This window comes from Cavia porcellus, unplaced genomic scaffold (genome assembly GCF_034190915.1).
Source record: "Cavia porcellus strain 051 isolate PalLab524CR breed Dunkin Hartley unplaced genomic scaffold, mCavPor4.1 scaffold_11, whole genome shotgun sequence".
Classification (NCBI taxonomy): domain Eukaryota; kingdom Metazoa; phylum Chordata; class Mammalia; order Rodentia; family Caviidae; genus Cavia; species Cavia porcellus.
The window spans coordinates 42665167-42682363 of record NW_026947494.1 but is presented as its reverse complement, the minus strand read 5'-3'; the positions used below and the strand labels follow the sequence as shown (position 1 = coordinate 42682363).

The following is a 17197-nucleotide window of genomic DNA, read 5'->3' as shown; positions in this document are numbered from 1 at the left end:
TATTAGTATGATGTGTTACATGAATAGGTTTTTGTAGATTGAACTATTTTTGCCTTCCAGGAAGAAATCCCACTTGGTGAAAGCATATACCTTTTTAAAATGTGCTGTTGAATTTTGTTTGCTAATGGGAGTTTTGTGTCAGTGTTCAAAAAAGTTATTATTATATTGTAGTTTTCTTTCTGTATTATTTCTTTATCTGACTTTATTGTCAAGGTAAAACTAACCTCATAGAATGAGTTAGGAATGTTCCTTTCTCTAATTTTTTGGGAAACTTTGAGAAGGAGCAATAATTATTTTTCTTTGTTAGAATCTTTCCGAAAAGCTGGATTTTTGTCAGGGAATTTTTGACTGCAATTTCAATCTTCTACTGTTACAGGTGTATTTACATTTTCTGTTTCTTCCTTATTTAGTCTTAATTGGTTTGTGTTTCAAGGAATTTGTCCATTTTGTCTAGGTTATACAATTTATTGGAGTACAGTTATCTATTTTATTTCTTTAGAGTTAACATTCATATCCCACTTTCTGATTTTAATGATTTCAGTCTTTTCTGTTTTTTCACAGTTCATCTAACTAAAAGTTTGTCAGTATTGTTTTGTTTTTTCAAAGAATTATTTGTTTTGTCAAAGATTTCATGGTTTTTTCTTTTTGTATTATCTATTCTCTCTCCCACCCCATCCCTGTCCCTCTCCCCCACTCCTTCCCTCTCTGCCTCTCTGTTACCATTCCTTTCCTTTCCCTTTCTTTTTTCTCTTCCCTTCCTTCCTGCTTTTCCTTTTCTTCTCTCCCTTTTTCTGCAGGCTGGCAGGAATAGTAGAAAGTATATGTTTATGGGGAATGACCAACCAATAGTAATGAGAATTTCGGTGCAGGAGAGAAGAGGACTGTGTGAGCCGTTTTGTTGAGGAGGCTGAAGGGAATACAGTCCAGTGAAGGGAGTGGTTTTCTTAGCAGAGAAGACAGTTCATATATTAAACTAACTTTTATGTGTTAATAGCTAGATAGGAAGACACCAGATTCCTGAAGAAATACATAATTCAGAAAGTTATCCTTATTATATAATTTAGGTACAAAATAGGAAGCATGTCACTGATCAAAATTTCAGGGAAGACTATTACTTGAATCTAGGATACATGGCATAATACCAAGCTATATTTAAGGCATATTTTTGTTATAATGACTTGAAAAAGATTCTCCCTATTACTGATCTATGTGATAGGGAAAAATCCAAATTATGATTTGCTGTCAAAATTCTTTGATTGAAATTTAGAAATTTGTATAGAAATCATGAAATATATATGTATATTATTGATAGTTTTGGTAATTTGTGTGCTTATCAAATTGATTGATTTAGACTTGTGATTGTAAATATAAATGTTTTTGTAACTAGAAATAGAATGTGCTGAGAATTTAAGATTCTGAGTTCAATTTACTGGAATTATGAGAATTCAGGATAGTACATGGAAACATTTTGTATGTGAAGTATTTAACGTGCCTTAAAAAAGAAAAATTGAATATATTATGTTTGTAAGTATAAGTTAAAATTTTAAATGAAGTTTAATTTTGCTGATACAACTAAATGTTAAAGTCCTTATCAAAGTGACTGTTATAATTTAGTAGGTTTGTAACTAGTATAATGGAATTTCTAAGATTAAAACTTAAGGGCTTAGAGAACAACATAATTTTTACATTTCTTGCTCTCATAATTTGAACATTAATTTACCAAAGTAAACAGTTTTTTCTGTGTCAGAATACTACAAATCTCTCACTCTATCTATGCCTACTCCTTCGTTCATGGCTTTAAAAATCATTCATTAGTTGTTACATTTGTATTTTAAACTCTGACCTTTCTTTAGATGCCCAAATTCATTTATCAGTCTATGTACTTGACAGTTTCACATGGATATGTTGTAATAAGCATGTGATATGCTTCTACACCCAAAATCTTATTTTGTTTCTAATCCCTCTTCCCTCAAACTAATTCCTTTGTTGTTGAAGTCCCAGCTCTAGGAATCACCCTTGGTTCCTTTTCATTTAATTTATGTTACTAGGAAGGCTTTTCAGTTAGAAACAGATGACATGTTTAAATGGGTAACTGGAGGAGAGCTGAGTAATGGAACTTATGTTTACAAAGCTATAGACAAGGTACCAAGAAACCACCCTTGGTCTCAAAGGAGCAAAGAGAAAGAGCTGCTTTTGGACCCTAGAGTCACAGAACCCACTTGTATGATAAGATTATGACTCTAGGGTTGATGTTTGCCCCTATTGACCTCACAAATAGAAAGTTGGAGAAATACCTGCTTTTATTCTAATTCACTTTTGTGTGGCTGGTGCCTATATTTTGCTGAATCTAAATTGAAGCCAGAGGGTACAAATACTCTTTGATGTGATCCTTAGAGGTCAGCCTCCTAGCACATAATATAGGCTGGAAAGCATTGAGATAGTCTATCTTCAACATGATATTAAGATATCTAGCACAAAGCCTAGTGAACTCCACAATAGATGATTTCTAAGGCATGCCATAAATAGGTCTCCCCCCTTCCTACGTAGTGAAGTTTTGTTTTGTTTTTGCTTCTTTTCCTACGAAAGATTATCTTGGAACTCTGTATTTCTTCATTATTCATGGTCTTCTTTTTCTTGGTGTGTATGTAGTAATGATGGCTCCAGCCTCATGTTAGGATATCTCTGTGTCTTGAAATACTTTTCTAAGTTAGGTAGAAGTTAGAGGATTAGCATATCTGTTAATTGTTACGTTTGTAGCCAGAAAGTTTAGGAGTATTAAGTATGGTAACTTTCTGTTGCTATGATAAAATACCCAAGAAGTAAATTTAAAGGAGCAAAAGTTTATTTTGGTTCATAGCTTCAGTTTATGGTCAATTGGCTCCATAGTCTTAGTTCTGCAATAATACTGTATTCTGTATAAGGCGTGGCTGAGAAAACTCTGCTCACTTTGTGACAGAAGTGGAGAGAGAGTGCACATGTAAGCCTATGTTGGTTTGCTTCTGTTCCATCTGGCTTTCACCCTATTGTAGAATACCATCCACACTCAGGACTAACCCACATGTGCCAGTGGTCTTTGGAAATGACACACTCAGAAGCTTGTTTTACTAATTTCCTAGGCATTTTTAATTCAATCAAGTTGACAGTTAAGTTGACAGTTCACATAAATTGTTAGGAATTGTATTAAAATTGAAGTGTATACATAGTGAAAGTATAATTATTAGTCAAGTGGTGTTTTTGTTTTGTTTACAGTACTGGAGATTGAACTCAGGGCCTTTTTTACATTGTTATGCCTATAACCTATTTTATTTTATTTTATTATTTTTTTGAAACAGGTCTTATTAAGTTGCTCAAACATGCTCAAACTTGTGATCCTCCTGCTTCAGCCTCCCAGAGTGGAGAATTACAGGTCTACATTGCTGTGCTTGGTTTCTGAGGTTGATATTTTAATATCATGTATTTTGTTTCCTAAGTCTTTAAGCTTTTGTTTTGAAACTTTAATGTCTACTTAAGCAGTATAAATACTAGGTGATTTTTACTTAAGTGTTATTCACACTTTCCAAGTTGTGATTCTGTACAGTTTTCTAGATTTCAGTTCAAGCTGCTGTGAGGCCACATCATTTTTCAGATCAGTGTATCATATGATTTAGTCTCCCCTTTGGGATCTATTTGTTTAACTCTCTTGTACTTCTCATTCTTGGTCCTTGAAAGTTTGAAATCCCTGCCTTAATCTGAGTTGAATGAGATTTATAGTTCTTACCTCTAATTAATCAAATTTCCTGTGTATCCTTTTACTGTCTAGTTAATTAATTTCTCATTTCTTTCTATGAAAAACTGGATGTAATTTATAATAAAAACAAATAATAAAGAATATGAGAAGTAATATGTGATTAAATGCTGTGTAATACTATTTTAAAAATTACATGTTTTAAGATATCTTTCATACTGTATGGGAGAGAGAAATTAACAGTTTGTAAGAAATTTAAGATTAATAGCATTGAAGAGGAAGCAGTTGTCTTCCACTGTTTACATTTTTTATAATGGAAGTATCGTTGGTTAAGGTAATCTCAGGACAGATTTTTAATTCTTCACCAGGTCTCTTTGCTTTCAAATAATGTACCAATGAGATCTTACTTTAATACATGCAGAATTTGCTAAGACTAAAATTCTTTATCTTGGATTTTACATAGCAGAGAATTCTTGAATTTTTCTTACTGTCTTATATTGGTGTTTTATTCCCTTTATATTATTTTTTATGTGAACCCTGATCCTCTCAAATATACTTTTTGTACCTTTTGATGATGAATATTTTATCTCTAGCAAACACTAACTCTAATTTGTTCATGAACATTTCCCTTGAGATTCATTTTATTCAATATCAGCATAAAATTGATATTTATACTAAAACCAAAGAATCATGGGTATCTCCTTTTCCACATCTGGAGAACAATTGGAGCTATGGAGCCTTTTCACAGTGGAGTAATTACATGTACAGGATATCATAAATTATTTCCACAGATTTCACCAAACAAATTAGGTATAATGTGGTTATCTTTTTTATTTTTCTTTTTAAAGTATGTCTTTATCTAATTATTTCCTTTCTACTCCAGTTCCCTCATAGTTTTTTCTTTAACATGACAGTTTATGGCAATCTTTCAGATACCTTTCTTTTGGGAAAGTTGAATTCGTTAGCTAAGGATCCGTTTTATTTTTACCTTTATTTTAGCTAACTATAAATATGAATGTTCTATTTGTGTGTATGTTCCAAATGAGTATGTTTGTAGCCAGAAAGTTTAGGAGTATTAAGTGTGATAACTTTCTGTTGCTATGATAAAATACCCAAGAAGTAAATTTAAAGGCGCAGTAGTTTTTTTTTGTTGTTGTAGTAATTTGCTTCATGATTATGGTGTGATTTACAAATTAGAAAAGGGTGACTAAATGGATTATGTGTTACTTAGATAAACATGTTAAAAAGAGAGTTTTTGTTTTTTTAAAGGCCAGTCACACATCTTTAAAGAGTTTTAGGAAATTTACATCTATGTTTTCTGGGAATAGATATTAGCCCAGACTAATCCACTGTGCTTTTGTTTTTAATTAACAGAAGCAAGGTGCTGTACAGGCTTGCAAGTGTGCCCTGTCCCATTTTCCTCTTGCAGAATACTGAAGTTGAAAGGAAAGGAAGAATACTCAAGTACGAACAAAGAGGTGTTAGGTACTTGCCTCATACATTTATGTGGCCAATCTGCATCTTCTTACATGTAATAATTTATTGATAGAACTAAGGAAAGGAAGAAGGAAATTCATAAATAGATAAACAGATTAGTAAATAACCGTGTGCTGATGGGACACTAATAGACCAAAGCATGTTTGTATGGGAAAATCCTAGACATACTTATTGCTAGCTCCTATCTTGTCCTCTAACTGGATTCATCCTGACTCCTTTTGGCCATTCTTAACACTTTAGCAATTTTTGTCAGAATAAATCTATGGAAGTAGAAACTGAACAAATATTGTTATATTTTATGTCTTTTAATTGTAGGAAAAGATAAAAAATCTGCTTCTGTTGGGCCAAAGGACAAAATGTATAGTTGATGCTGTTTTTGGCTGCCCCACAAATGGCTATCTCTACTTGTAGAAAAATCCTACAACAATTTGAAGCTAGTGCTCTTTCTTTTTATTGCTGAAAACAGGTTTTTTTTTTTTTTTTTTTTAATCCAACTCCCTTGCAGCCAAGGTCCCAGCTTGGCCAGTAGGATGCTCTAGCTTGAGGGTTTAGCACACCAGGCCAGAGTAGACAAAGGTCATTATATCAGCTGCAGTGAAATTTGATAAAAATTGGCAAGCAGTTAGTATAAGTAACACTTCTGGAGTAGAAGTGGTTGCTGTAGTCTTACCATGGCTTTTGCAGTTTGTTAGCCTTCTCATCAGTTCTGTGCATCACATCCTTGTGATATATTGCTTTTAACCCTATCTGGCACAAAAGTAAAGGAGAACACTCACTTAAAAAAAAAAAAAACACTTGGGATGGTCAAATATGTTCTCCTAGTTGTCTGAAAACCTTTGAGAGAGTAAGTGCTTTGTTTTACACACACACACACACACACACACACACACGAAAGAGGCAGAGAGATAGACAAAAACACCTACAGACAGACAGACACATACACGTAGTGGAAGGGAATGAGAGAATTAGTTTATGGTATTCAACTTTCATTTTATTAAGACTATAGATATGATAGACTCGTGGGATCCCTGTAATGTCTTCATCAGTTTGTTATGTAATTTTTGTACCATCTATGTAATTAAAACTATAATTTCATAGAACATAGTTTAAGGCATGTGTGCATTTATGAATCTCAAGGAATGAAGTAAAATAAGCACTAAAATATTTATAATAAAATAAAGTCCACATGCTACTTTTCAACTTTGAGGGGACAGATTTTTGTTGGTATTTGACTTTTAATAAGTGATTTGTAGGTGCTGAAAGAAATCGGTTGTTATATATGATCCTAAATGGATCTGCCTTGTTCAGCTTCTGTGTGTGATGTTTGACAATAGTTGGAAAGGGCTCCTTTAATAAAATTCACCTTTCAGATTAATTCCAGCTTTTAAAGTGAGGTGTCTTGAACTACCACTGCTGCCAACTCAGCTGTGAATCTGAAATATCCAGCTGTGCCCTCCCTGCCTCTTTCATCAGCAATAACAGACTGCAATAAGAATCTGTCTGGCGCATCTGTTGATGTGTGAGGTGAGGTAACATCTAGCTCACTGTATTGGCTCTTCAGTGCTAGACCATAGTAAACATTTGTCTTTGTCAGCAGTAAGGCAATGTGATTTGAGGATGCACAGGGATTATACACACATCCATCCATTATGCTTCTGTCTAGGTCTACATAGAGATTCATATTCACAGAAAATTGGTTTATCTGATAGGATTGACCAGTATGGTTTTTTTTAAACTTTTAAATTTTTTTTCAAATCCATTTTATTTCCAGGAAAAGAAGAAGAAGAAGAAAAAAAAGCTAAAACTAAATTTCAAAACACGTCAATCAGGATACAACAGTGGTACATACCTGGCACACTGTCATCCTCAAATCTTTCGACCAGTATATTTAGAAGTTGCTTTTTTAGGAGTTTTTCCTTCTTAGGGCCAGGAAAAAGAAATTCAGCAGAAACCTCACTGTGTGTCACTATGATAGTTTTTGATTGTTCTTAAAGGTAGTTCTTTTGATTTGCTATAATGTGCCGTTAGCTACCACATCTGATATGATTTGGTATATCATATCAGACTTTTGATCAGATGCATGGTGAAATAAACCAAACCTTGAATTGCCTTTAATTATATATTGTGAGAAGAATCCTGATTGGTGGTCACAAAAATCAGTTTTCTTTATGAAAATACGAAGTAAAGAAAAACCTCATAATAGTAATCACGATGATAATAATACCTATTGATTATTGAGCACTATGCTGAGCATTTGTTGTATTGCTCCTCATATACTACTCCCAGTAATCATACGAGATGACCCTTATTTTCTAGATTGGGTAATAGCTTTTGGTGAAATAGCTTGTCCTGATTGCTGTAAGGCTCAATTTCAGGCTTGTTTGACCATGCATTTAATCAAAGTGATGCACTTATTAACTGGAGAACATTTTGTAACTCATGGTGGATGCTGGGTCAGATGCCTAGGTCTCAAAATTGAGTTACAAGTAATGCCTGGTGCCCTAGGTCTGCTGGGGGAATAAGAACAGTAAATCAACTTTATTTGATAGATCAATGAGTATGGTGACTGTGGAATAGAAAAGATACCAGAGGACTTCAAAGAAGGTTATTGAAATCACACCAAACTCAGAAATCTTCTTGGAAGAAATGATAATTGACCTGAAATTTAACGGATGTCTAGAAACTTGCCAGAGGAAGATAGAAGGAAAGAGTGTGCTTGCAGAGGATGGGTTTCTTGAATGACATAGGGTGTGTAAGAAAATAAATAAGGAACTACATAGAAGTCTGTATGGTGGGCAAATAACAAGAATTATCACTGTCAGTTAAACTTTATGTGTCAAATCCTGTTTCAGATGCTTTTAGATATTATTTCACATAATCTCCATAACCACCATTGACCAGAAATGATAATTAAGGCTGCTTCCTAAAGAGACTTGTCTGCCTAGATAAGGAATATGAACATCACTTTGACAATTGTAACTAGCAATGAAAGGATTTTAAATCATGAAAATGGCTATATATGCTTTACAAAGAACATAGTATTTTGTAGTCTTAATTAGAGTTAGGTAAGAACTGAACTAATGGCACCAGAAGGTAGTGTAGTTGTCCAGGAGGCTATGGTGATGTGCTGATCAAAGTTTTTAGGACTGAAAAGGAACAAGGAGATTGCAGAAGCAGAAGTGGACAGGTATATAGGAATTGGAGGAAAATAGAAGCTCTGAGACTGTGCTCCATGCTAGTGGAGCCCAAAGATTGTTCAGTGAAAGAATAGAACAGAATTTCCATTATTAAGGACTGCAAGAAAAACACCTATCCTCCCTCCCTCCCTCGCGTCCTCCCTCCCTCTCTCCTTTCTCTCTCTCTCTCTCTCTCTCTCTCTCTCTCTCTTTCTTTCTTTCTTTCTTTCTTTCTTTCTTTCTTTCTGTTGTTTTTCATGCCTCCCCATCTCTAATTCCAAAAGTATCAAGAGTGGAAAAAATATACTTTGTTGAGATCTTTCCTGGAGATTTTTAGGTAATAATTTAAATTCATTTATAAATCTACCCAGGGAGTTAGCTCTTTAAATATCTTCATGCCCTAACTCTTCCTAAGTGTATAAAATATAGAAGCCTTTGGCAAGAAATGTTGTATTCTTATTTTTATGCCCTACTTCCTGTTTAGGAATACTCTGTTCAGATATGATCAAAAAAGTTTGATATAAAATATTAGTTTTTCCTTTCCTTTAAACTAAATTTGTATTTCTTTGCTCTTTAGAAATAGTAGATGGGGGCTGGGGATTTAGCTCAGCGGCATAAGCACCTGTCTTGCAAGCAGGCAGTCGTGAGTTCGATCCCCGGTACTGATAAAAAGGGAAAAGAGACAAAAGAAAAAAAAGAAAAGAAATAGTAGATGGTCTGAAGCTGACTGATGCAAAGCCTGATTTGGAGATGTTTATGAAAAGCTTAGTTCTATTATAGACAATCGGATACTTTTCTTAGTATGAAAATTGATATTTAAAAGTTAGTTTTCTCATCTAACCATTAAAAAATAGGAATTAGATTTTTAAAATAAGAAAGATTTGTTTTTAGCATAACTCCCTTTCTGTATTTCTTAGTTAAAAAAAAAAAAAAGTGTTATACTCTGATTGGTTTCCATTGTGAGAAGATGTCAAATTTTGGAAGGCTAAAAATATAATCTTTTTAAATTTAATTATCAGATACATGCCCTAACTTTTAAAACCTCGCTTTTTGTTTATCTTGAAATACACTTACCAGGACTAATGAATGCCACTGATCAAGGGTGACTGATGCACAGACTCGGAGCCACGTGGGCCCCTAGTCTGGTTCAGAGTAGCAGCACTCTCTTCCATTCAGTCTCAGATGTCTGCCTCTCTGCAAAGCCGCAAGGCCAATGTCTGTAGCTGCTAAGCATGAAATCTCCTGCTTCTGTTTGTTTCTTTTGTTGCCACGAGTTAATAGGGACAGAGACAGGAGACAGCCCAGAACAAAGCAGAAATAATGGAGTATTTCACCCCAAAAAGGAATGTGGATTGAGAAATACAAAGGGTAAGGCAAAGACAGACTTAGTGTCCTGAGGCAGTGTGATGTATTGGCCAGAAGCCTCAGTCCTGGGACAGTTTCTGGCCAAAGCCTTCATCTATGGGCTCAGAGCAGCCCAAGTAGCCAAAAGGTTTGACCTGTCTTCTTTAAAAACAATTTATTGTTTTTCCTGCAGAGTTTTAAAGAAAGACAGTTTTTCACCCCAAAGCGCGGATTGCTCTTGCAGTGTCTAGAGAAGTGTTCTGTTGGTCTGTGTCTGGCTATCAAGAGCACTTGACAGCACTCCATTCACTTTGGTTATTACTTTAGTTGCTGTAGTTGCCATTTTGAATTTATATTCTTTTTACTTATTTGTAGGAATTGCTAGTTATTCCAAGATATTGAGATGTATTTGACATTCATTTTTCTTCTTAAAAATAGACAGGATTATTTAAGAAATTGTGTGTTCCTTACAAATCATTTTCTTCATGTGCATTTTTGTATAATCTTTTTTTAATGCATTTTCTTCCATACTCTCCCCTCAATGCATTTCACTTTCCAAACACATTTTATTATCTCTAGTATTTATTTATTTACTTTATTGAAGTAAGATATATGTATTACATGGAGGAATTTTGAGGACTGTTTCAGTAGATGCTATTTTCTTTATTATTATGCATAGACTCAGAAAACTGTATGACTAGCATGGACTTCTCTCAACATAGAAGCTTTGTTCTTTGTGGAAGATAATAAAGGCTTAAATGAAAGAAGCAGACAGTAAGAAAGAGAAGCCAGGGTCCCTTCAGTATCTCCCTGTCTTCCAATCTTGTCTTTTACCCCCCTGCTCTCTAGTTCAGCAGGCAGTAACCATAAGAATATTGTTTCTCACCCAAGTCATCTAACTCAGCTGAAAAAAATTGCAAGATCCTCTTTGTTAGAATTAAATGTTTATTATCCATAAACTTGACAGTGCAAATAAAGAAACAATACAAAGACTTAGATCTTCTCCTTTCTTCTGCGGGCATCTTTTTTTTTCAATTTCATAGGCAGACTTGTTTAAAGAACTCTTTTACTTCCTCAGAACAACTCTGGAGTTCAGTAGTCCTGACTGAATGCCCCACTCCCCAACTCTGCCACTTAATTGTTCTTTGGTGGTTTTATCTGTGTGACCCTCTGCACAGAATGGCTCTGAAAGGCTCTTTTGGCATGAAACACTCTCAGATATTAGAAGTCTATCATTTCAGTGGCTCCACAAACAATTCTGGATCCATATCTGCTAAGATTTGAATTCTGCTCCATTCAGGCAAGTAAATTAACTTGTTTGATCCGCAGTTTCCTTTTATTAAAATGGTAATCATATAGTACTTTTCTTACTGAGTTGTTTTGGGGAATAAATAAAGTAATACACACAAATCAGCTGAATAGTATTAGTTGTCTTTGGGTTTTGTTTTTCACTTGCTAGGACAGTGATAGTGAAGCTTTTAGAACTTTGAATGATACAAACAGTTCACTGCAGCACACATGCCATAGATTTGCCACCACATACAAGGATGCCCACTGCTGTTGTATCTCCCACAGAGCTCAAGCAACTCTGACATTTCTTACAGCACATTTGGCATTGTGTTATATTTTGCATGAGCTTCCATTTTCAAAAGATAGATATATATTTGACTGTTAGAGTTGGAATATATTTTGCTCTAAATCAGGTCGTTTCAGATATTTAAGCACTTTGTGTTTTATTCATTGGACATGTTAGAAAATACTTCTAGAAATTGAGTTTTAATATTGTTTTCATTATGAAAGTTGATGAGGATCAAAATGTACCTGTGCTTCTTCCTGATTTTGAAGCCAAACTGCATGAGAAAAATACTTATACCTAAAATTATGAGTTTTCTCTTGTTTTTAAGCACCACTTATAAATGTTTCATTAATCTAAGAAGTATTTATTGAGTAAGTACTCTGTTAGGTCCCACTCTTTCTGCTTATCATGGGGATCCATGGGTGTTTGTCTGATAAGACCTATATTTAAATGAGGAGGAAACTGGGGCTTTGGCACTGACTGTGTAGCTATAGGGAAGTCTTAGAGCTGACTGAAGAAAAATTTCCAGGAACTACACAGAGCTTCAAGTAAATTGAAATCATGCTCAGAATAAAGTCTTGTATTCATAATGAAAAACAGAGCATCAATTGAAACAAATATAGTGTCTCCAAAGTCCAAGAATTTAGTGACACAGGGTGGTAGGAAATACTGGTAGTGAAGGGGCTGGTGTCAGAGTGAGAGGCTTTTGAACAAGTCTCTTATCCAAAAATATGTGATGTGGTTGCAGGACAACTCTGTTGCTCTGTTTTGATGCCCAGCCACTCTTGGAAACTGTAAAATTAAGCTTTTTGGACTGGTAATAGGACCAAGAATGAATGGACATGACTTGGGGTCTGTGCATATTTCTACAAGCTGATAAATCTGACAGTTGGGGGAAGAAGTACATGTGATATATATTACTTCCAGTACTGGAAGCATGGATATGTGACAGATGTGGAAGATAGGATTAGTTACTTCTCTGAAGGTATTGAAGAACACTTCCCAAGGGGAGGTGACTTCTAAGAAGAACTCTGAATAGGGATTTGTTAGGTGGTGGAGAGAAGAGAAGGCCTTTTATTCCTTGTATCCAGGACCAGGGTAGTGAGAACAGAAAGTGCTGAGATTGTTTGAGGGACTAGTGAGTGATTTGGAGGGTTGCTAGTGACTCAGAGGGTGGAAAATGAGATATATAGTTAACAGCTTTTTTTTATATTTCACAGCTTTGACTTAATGAACTGATATTCACTGAGTACCTACTGTGAACAATGTTCTTCCAGGGCTGCTGAGTGTGTGACATTGACCCTAATAGAAAAGGGGACATTTTAAGAAATTATTGTCTCAGTGCAGAGTCACCAGGCTGAAATGAAATCTCTTATTTTATCTTGGTGATTTTGTCTTTTGCTTCTTTTTTATTTCTGATACGTAGGACCACCTTTCTTCTTTACATTTGATTTTTGGTATCCCTAATGTTTATGCTTTTACATTTTAATTATTCCATATTTCAGCCAAAGATCACATGAGTCCCTGGAAATGTATAATATAGCATTATCACTGGTGATTTTAGACTTTGCCTACTCTTAGATATTGGCATACCATTTCCTTACAACATTGGTGAAAGATAGTACATGCATTACTAGGGGAAAAACATTCTGTGTATTGACAGAATATAGTAGATATCCTAGGTTCTTTCACATGGAGCAAATCGTAATTGACCCAATGGAAAAAGACTCATGAGATGAAGTGGTCTAAGCAAAGGAAACCATGACCTTAGTTGCCCCTCATAGGGTGTCATTAATTCATACCAGTTCTGTTTTCTATTTCGTGCTGAAAGTGAAGGCCAATGGTTTTGTGTGTGTATTGTCACAGGTTCAACTGAATTGGGATAAAACATGTGGAGATTGCTTCTGTGGACTGGTTGAAGGGGAAGTATTCCAGTCTGGGCTGTATTTGGGCTGCCAGGCCCTTGCCCAAGCAGGCTAACTAGTAGCCAAGATACTTTGGGAAATTGAGCATCATTTATTTACCCATCTAGTGCCTTTCTTAATAACATAAAGCATTGAATACATGACTCATAACATCCTACTGAAGAAAGGAAATGGCAGATAGTGTTATATGTTACTGGTTAATCATGGGGAAACTGGATGGGGCTTGAGCAGAGTTACACAATGCCTTAGTGTCTGGCCTGGGAATGAAGCCTGAGTTTGCCGCTTGCTGTCAGGACTGCCGACAGCATTGTGTTTCGCATTGTATTGCAGTGAAAAGGGCTTACTCTTCACAATGCAGGAGCTTCTGTACGAGACAAACACAATGAACTTTAGTACAGTATAGTCTAGAAGCCAAAATGAGTAATTTTAAGGAAATTGACTATAAGATCCAAAGCTTCATTAAGTTTTAAAAGCCAAAAAACAAATGAAAACTTTGTACAGTGTTAGGAACTGACTAAAAAAAAAAAAAATGGATATTCTTTCTCCATTTGAAGTGGCACACTCTTAAAAGTTTTATTTTGTTGTCTCACAAACTGACACTTTTTCTGTTAACCATGGGATTTACTTATTTCAAATACACATTTGCAGAGTTCTTTGATCTATTTAAAAGATTCTGCCTTGTCATAACTGTCAATTTAACATTTAAATGCCTTTTTTTCCATAGCTTGCGATTTGGGAAAGAAATTTATTTTATTCTGATTTCATTTGGGTTCTTCCAGAATAGTTGAAACTACAGAACCTAGATTTTAGGAAAGCAGTAAGAGTGTGCAAAGAGAAATTGTGAGAATCAATACATTCTATGTGATTGGAACCATGAAGGAACAAGGACATCATTGGAACAAATAGAAAGAAAGGTAGAATATCGTTTTTAAATTGTCTTATGTCAAAAGTATCTTAGGTGACCTGGAATAAACTAACAGATATGTAGGTATTAATGAGCTTAGTTTGTTAGTTACTTTTTCATTGGTGGGCTAAAATACCTGACATGTACAAATCAGAGGCAAAAAGGTTTATTTGAACTCACAGTTTATAGAGTTTTCAGTCTGTAGTTAGCTAGCTCCAAGGTAAGACTTCTTGGCAGAGGAACATGATAGCCAAGAAACAGTTCATGGCATGGCAGATAGGAGGCGGCAACCTTTCTTCTGCTTTCTCTTTTATTTCATTCAGGCTACAAGCCTATTGGATAATGCCACCCACTCCCGGGTATGCTAAACCAATCAATGGACGAATCCAGTTATCACACCCTTAATCCAGGGTCGCACATCCATGATTCAGCCATTCCCCAAAGCCTCACCTGTGAGCACAGGAGGCTTTGTGAGAACATCTAAATACAAGCCTTAATGTATAGGACATTTTACACTGCATTATAAAAAGAGAGGAAAAAAAAAACAGAGTTGTGGAACTTTTGGCCAAAGCATGTTCCTAAATAATTTAAACAATCAGTCACATAATTTCATTTTGTACGTAAGAGTTATAATAGTTTGGGCCCGAATGGTTGAGTCAGGCCACCTTTTCTCCAGGACACAGTCTAGTAGAATTCTGGCAGAGAAGCTGAGCAAGAATGGAGGTCTCCAGGGCAGGGAAAGGTACTTCCCCAGTTACCTTGTAGAACAAAACAAAACAAAACATCCTAGTAAGAGGAACTGTGCGTTTACCATTTTACCTGAATATAGAAGACCTCTCCTAAATGTGAAGAGCTGCTAGCCATTGGCCATCTTCAAGGGGATATTATGTGTACATTCGTAAATCTGTCTTTGGGTAAAACTCTTTATTATGAATCTAGGAGACTTTTTTTTCCATGGGTAACAAATGTTTGTGAAAAGTTGGGCAATATGAGTTAGCTCTTACATGACTGTAGGATGTGATATGTTGGGATCTAAGAGACCATTCACAGTTATCAGTAATCATTTAGGAGAAAACATCGGAACTAAATCATGGCCAATGAGAAGTGACTAAATGAATGAATAGGAAGAGGAGTTGATATATGAAGGCAAGCTGAAGATATATGGAGATATATAAAGATTCCTCAGGCTTGAAAACACTGAGAGCAAATGCGGTGGGAGTGTAGTAAATCAATGAAGAATATGGATCATAAAAAATGGTTTGCCAGAATGTAGTAGAACCTTTGAGAAGCTGAGGAAAAGTGAGTTGGTGGGGTGGGAGAGCTCTAATCTACCAAGAAAGTAGATCCTGTATATCAAAATTTTTCTTTTGGGAATCAGGCTGCCTTTTGGCCTTAAAGTGAAGGATTCCTCTGACTTTGATACTGTTTTCTTGAAGTATGGGCAGCCAGGGGGTATAGATTAAGCCCCTTGTTAGCTTTTAGATTTTCTTTTCTTAGGCCACACTTACATGCCATTAGAGCTTGGCATCAATTGCTGAAGCAATCAGGGTCAGAACAGACTGCCCTGAGAAAGAGGTGGTTAAGTAGAGACTTGCAAACTGATGAGGACCTGACTAACGCAGGAGATGAAGGAAGAGGGAACAGCATAGCAAAGTGCCTCACATAAGAGAGAGTGGTGGGCAGGAGGCTGTTGGCCTGTCTGGAGCAGTTCTTGGAGGCTTTTCTGGACTGTGATAAGAATTTGGACCCAAGAGCAGGTAGGAGTAACTGAAGTGGCTTAAACAGATAAAAATCAGGCTTTCTCTTAATAAGCAGGCGTGGCTGCAGGGCAACAGTAAATTTGCAACACCTTGTAGGAGAACACTGATATCTAGATAATGATTGCCTGGGCTGAAGAGAAGCAAGGTGGATTCTAAGACTTGTTTCAAAGGTTGTATGGATCACCTGGTTGACTGGATATGAAAAATAATCATACTTGATTTATAGAAGTGGAACAGTCACTTATGACTCAGATTTTATTTGAGAAAAATCATCACAGACCCTTTGTAGTTTTCATCTGTCATGATTTCCAGATGACGCAGAAGTATGTCTGCCTTCTTTTTTCTTGGCTTCCCTTTCTCTTTTTCTTTGTCTATGAATCATTTAGGGTTTAAATATTTCAGGCTCTACAAAGGTGGCACACAGTTGATCCACAGTCAGTGGTTAAGTGGAGAAATCACTTTGTAAATGACATACTATTTCCCAAATTTCCCTGTCTTTACTCTTGTGGAATAAACAACTTTGTGCAGTAAGGAAGCTACAGTACAGTTCACAGTACCCAGGGTCAGCTAATGTGATGCAGAATTTAGCACAGGCCAGGAAGACCATGATATGTACATAGACTCCATTTAATGATTTTAAGTCCTTTATTTTGGCTAGGGATATTCACACATCCCAGTTACTCAAGAGGCTGAGGCAGGGAGATGGCAAGTTCAAGCTTAGCCTGGCTAATTTAATAAGATTCTGTCTCAGAAATAAAATAAGAAACCAAAACACAACAACAACAAAGTGCTACTTTTAAAAATTGAAATCAAAGAGTTGTAAGTCTAGAGCAAAGAATGTTCATATGGACTCCTTTGCTCCACTTTACCAGCCATTGTTAACATTTTACCATACAGTGCTTGCTTTGTCACATTCCTTACCAGATGAAGTTAAGAGATTTAGAATTTTTCTGAGCCAGTTAGTTATAGACACCAAGACCTCATGAGTTCTTAAGTGTGTTTTCTCAGAACAATGATTTTCCCTTACATAACACAGTACAGTTACTTCAGGAAATGTAACCTTATACAACACTGTTATCTAATATGCAATCTATATTCAGTCCTCACTGTTGTCCCAGTAATGTCATTGATGGCACTTTTCCATCCTGATCAGGATCTAATCTATTATACAATGAATTTCATATTGTATTTTTTAATCTTTATCTTGGAGAAGTTTCTTAATCTTTCTTTGACTTTTAAGACATTGATATTATAGAAAATAGGTCAGTTGTTTTCTAGGATTGTTCTTACC

At 35.6% G+C, this 17197-nt stretch overlaps 1 protein-coding gene across 4 annotated transcripts in view; it reads left to right on the top strand.

The window, feature by feature from the left end:
* Arl15 (ADP ribosylation factor like GTPase 15) overlaps positions 1-17197 on the top strand; it is a 431626-nt gene that overhangs the window by 114026 nt on the left and 300403 nt on the right. The gene's annotated exons all lie outside the window — the stretch shown is intronic.